The sequence below is a fragment of the Sus scrofa genome, unplaced genomic scaffold (assembly GCF_000003025.6).
Source record: "Sus scrofa isolate TJ Tabasco breed Duroc unplaced genomic scaffold, Sscrofa11.1 Contig2468, whole genome shotgun sequence".
NCBI lineage: Eukaryota > Metazoa > Chordata > Mammalia > Artiodactyla > Suidae > Sus > Sus scrofa.
This window is the reverse complement of record NW_018085099.1, coordinates 6,616-11,358: the sequence shown is the minus strand read 5'-3', so window position 1 is coordinate 11,358 and position 4,743 is coordinate 6,616. Positions and strand designations below refer to the sequence as shown.

General features: G+C 36.8%; 1 pseudogene; it reads right to left on the bottom strand.

The window, feature by feature from the left end:
• Nucleotides 1-2,272: 2,272 nt before the first annotated feature.
• Nucleotides 2,273-3,447, bottom strand: LOC110258590 (annotated as a pseudogene).
• Nucleotides 3,448-4,743: the final 1,296 nt, after the last annotated feature.

Genomic DNA, 4,743 nt, shown 5'->3' with positions numbered 1-4,743 from the left:
GTCGAATCGGAGCTGAGCCACCAGCCTACGCCAGAGCCACAGCAATGCGGATCCGAGCTGCGTCTGCAACCTAACACCACACTACGGCAACACCGGATGGTTAACCCACTGAGCAAGGGCAGGGACCGAACCCGCAACCTCATGGTTCCTAGTCGAATCGTTAACCACTGCGCCACGACGGGAACTCCCATGTATTCTTATTGATTGCTCAATCTGGTTTCTGTTTATAAACACATTTTTAATCTCTGAGGCTTTTTACTTATATTCTTTGTTCTAAGAGACATCTGTGCTGGTTTTTAGTCTCCATGACTTTACCACACCCTATTCACCTTGATGTTTTCTGCTGTTTTCAGATCTTATAGAACCTTTTAGAGTTCATCTCAAGTGCCATCTACTTCATAATAACCTATTTCTGTTTCCTCCTAATCAGACTTATCCCAATTACTTTTCTGAGGAGCCTTTTGACTTTTTGCCTGTGCAAAATAATTTAGACGTATGGTTAAGTCGTTGGGGGGTAGATTCTAATTATATTATGCAATGTTGTTTTTTCAAATAGATAAAATGGTGTTACTTTTGCTTGCATATATGTTTCACATTTAAACTTATGATACAGAGATCAGGAAGCACGCAATTAATTCTGTCAATCAGATTCATCATTGCTTGGCTTGAAAGTCCGCTGGTCCAAGTGACAGGCCTGCCTGGCCCCAGCACTGTCCAATTTGAAAGTCCTCCACTGCCACACACACAGAGATATCATACTGTTTGTTCTTGTTAGAGACAAAGATGTGAAGCTAAGTTTAGGCAACCATTGAAAGAAGTGGCAGGAAAATAGGGAGATCACTTTAATATCCATTTTAAATTAAACACACAGAGGCTTGGAACAAATTAAGTAATTTTTTTCTCAAGTGGAGAGAAATTGAGGTTCAATGACTGGTCTTCTGAGTCCTAGTCTAATGTGTTTGTATCATACAATTTTTCCCCCTCATTAATCTTTTCTATTTCTGCAAGAATATTGACACTGTGCTAGTAGAGCATTTAAGTTAGATGAGCTAGAGCATCTGTGGTAAACTCTCATGGATGTTGATGTGAGACTCAGTTAGGAAAGTAACCTTTCCTCAAGGAGAAAATTAGATTTAATTACGATTACTCTTACTATTACACTTACATTTTTCAAGCGACATATTATTCCACAAGTGTGATATCAGGCTGACTAAATTATGGAAGTCCTGATTAGCTTATAGAATTCAGTGTCTTGAAAGGATTTATTGTAATTAATGTAAATTCCAAGTATATAACCATTAATTGTGAGAAATAAAAGGGAGGGTTAAGTATTTGAAATTTTGGTTCAATTTGCAACCCAAATGCCAAAGACTGGAAAAGAAAATAAAAGTAAGTGTAAGCAAGAAAACAAACAATGATGAGTATAACCTGTAATTTTCTCCTGAGTCCATTACTATTGTGCATTTTGTGTACTTGGATAATTGAAGATAGCAAGTCTTAATGTATTTTCTAGCCCTATTACTTATAGATGGTACTAAGTTAAGAGCAGACTTAAGCACAGAACTTATGTACTCTCTGTGAACCTTTTTTTGTGGGATGGTGAGCTGTTTCTGAAGGCAACTCTAAAAAGGTATTATGTGGACCATAAGAACGTCGACACTATTCTTTATCAAATTAAACATGCTTTATGTGAGTCATTATTGTCGTTCAGACTGGGGAAGTGAAAATTATCCAAAGACCCTCCTTTCTTTACATTTCAAGAATGTAATGTGATAGAGGAGAAAATATTACCTTTTCTTTTACAACAATGTATCCAAAGTTCCAAATCCATCCAGATTATAATTATTAATAAGGATTTACAATTATTAAACAAAGGCGTCTTTTAGAGATAGGTTTTAGATCATAGAAAAATACCAAAGTTTATTCATCATCACATTTCCCATAAAAATATAAACATTATAACATGATATATGACAATGAAAATATTTATTTTATGAAATTTCCACTACATACACATATTAGTACAATCCCTCAAAATTTATGTAAATTCCATGTAGATTTATGTCAAAAGGCCTAACTCACCTCCAACTTGTCATATTTTCTTTCCATTGGGATTGAGACAATGATGAAATAAATCTTTCATGAATGAATGAGAAATGAGTAAGCCTTTTTTGTCACCTTTAAAATCCTTTAATTTGTGCCTTCTCACTCCTTTGTATCATGATAAAGAGGTAAATAGCTTAAGTAACTTAGAGCCATTACTCAAGATAATGATATTGATGTCATGATTAGAAGCCAAAAAAGGTAGGGTGGTTATATTGTTTGCATCCACAAAGTGTTTGCATACAAGAATTATTACATAAATCGATCTCTGTGATCTAGGGATTACTTGCCTCAGTAAAAATGAAAGTTAGATAACCTTATTATTGCCTCCATCACATTAATTTTTTCTATGACTTCCAGGTCCTTTTTGATTTAGTAGATTTGTGATCAACTCTCATCAGCTTCTTCAGTGCCTCCTTCATGTCTTTATTCCTTAAAGTGTAAATGAGAGGGTTGAGACTTGGTGTGATGATGGTGTAAAAGAGGGTGAGAAACTTACCCTGACCTCTGGAGGCATTGTTACCTGGTTGCAGGTACATGTAGATAATAGCTCCGTAGAAGATAGACACCACAGTGAGATGAGATCCACAGGTATTGATTGCTTTCCGCTGGCCTTGCCCTTGACTTCATTCTCAGCACAGCTTTGGCAATGTAGCCATAGGATATAAGAATAAGGATGAGTGGTGTAAGGACAATGGCGATGCCTAAAGCAAAAACAGACAATTCAACTGCTGTGGTGTCTATACACGCTATCTTGAGCATAGCTGGCAACTCACACAAGAAATGATCCCAGAAGGTTGTTTCCACATCTGGGCAGATTCAGAGTGAGTGTACATAGTACAACAGAATTGGCCAAAACTAATGCTCCAGACCCATGATAATCATCTTGAGACATAAATGTGGGTTCATGATTACCAAATAATGGAGGGGCTTACAAATAGCTGTGAAACGATCGTAGGACATAACAGCTAGGAGAAGGCACTCGATGGAGCCCCAACCAATATAAACATAGAGCTGAATGACACAGCCCCCATAGCTGATGGTCTTATGAGGCCCCCACAAGTTAACCAGCATCTGAGGGGACGATGCTGGTTGTGAAACATAGGTCTAGGAAAGATAAATTCCGGAGGAAGAAGTACATTGGTGTGTGGAGGTGGGAGTCCAGGAGAGACGCAAGAATGATGGCTGTGTTACCGACCAGTGTGATCAAGTAGAAGGTGGCGACAACTCCTGACAGGGCCATCTCCAGTTTGGGATGGTCAGAGAAGCCCAGCAGAATGAAATCATGCAGAGAAGTAGAGTTTCTTTGGCCCATAGTCCTTCAGTGCCCAAATCCTAAACTGATTTTGGGGTTGGAGAAGGAGGGAGGAGAGGGTAGGAGGAAGAGTAGGTGGAGGAAGAGGAGGAGGAGGAGAAGAAGAGAAGGAATGTGTCAACATAGAGTAAAAATTTGATGAGATACAGAAGTAAACAAGGTAGAGAATTTATATGAATAATTGAAAAATTAATGGTACAAGTAAAAATTATGGCCAAGTAAGCTGGTATTTGTTAGGTTCTTTTAAATTAATAAATTTAATATTATATTTTTATTTAGATGACCTTAGGGAGTTCGCTCTTAAACTTAGGGTCTGAATTTTCTCATATGTCAATCTGGAAGTTTGGACTAGAACTTTTTCTAAAATAGTGTGATTGTGTGATTATCCATAAAACTCAGCTACTTGATGTGGGAAAATGTATTACAAGCTTGGACTAGATGTTACAATGTATTACAAGCTTGGACTAATGTAATACATAATAGATTTACAAGCTTGGACTAAATGTATTACAAGTTTGGACTAGAACTTTTCTAAAATAGTGTGATTGTGTGATTATCCATAAAACTCAGCTACTTGATGTGGGAATACTTGATGTGGGAAAATGTATTACAAGTTTTATACACCATTAGAATTATATATTGTCTGAGCAGGGGGGTGAATTAATAATTAATGATTACTTATTTTGATAGGCATATGTTTTATGTAACCTCTGAATAAGACAGAACTTCAGTTAAAATTATATGAATGAAAAAATGAAAATTCTTTTAAAATTAAAGACAATACCATACAATTAATTCTTAACTATTTCAATTATTATTGTAGCCTCGAAAGATTAATTTGGGAAGGGAAAATACCCATCTATTAAAAATCTCCCATAGGAAATCTCCCCGTAATTTTTCATGCTCATTGTGAGATTTAGAAATGGATCAAAAATGTGAATCCTTTCTAGCTCTTCAGTCTTCATGAATAAAATATTACATTCAAGCCTTCATTTTCAATTTAATCTACATTTCTCTCTTTTAAAAATGCTGAATCAAGGAGTTCCCGTTGTGGCTCAGCTTGTTAAAAATCTGACTGATATCCATGAGGATGTGGGTTTGATCCCTGGTCTTGCTCAAGTGGGTTTAAGGAAGAATCTGGCATTGCTGCAGGCTGTGGCATGGTCACAGATGTGGCTTGGATCTCGCATTGCTGTGGTTGTGATGTAGACTGCAATTGTGATTTGACCCCTAGCCTGGGAACTTCCATATACCTCAGGTGCAGCCAAAAAAAAAACAAATCCAGATGATTTCTCTGAAATTTCTCTAGAGAAAGAAAAAGAAAA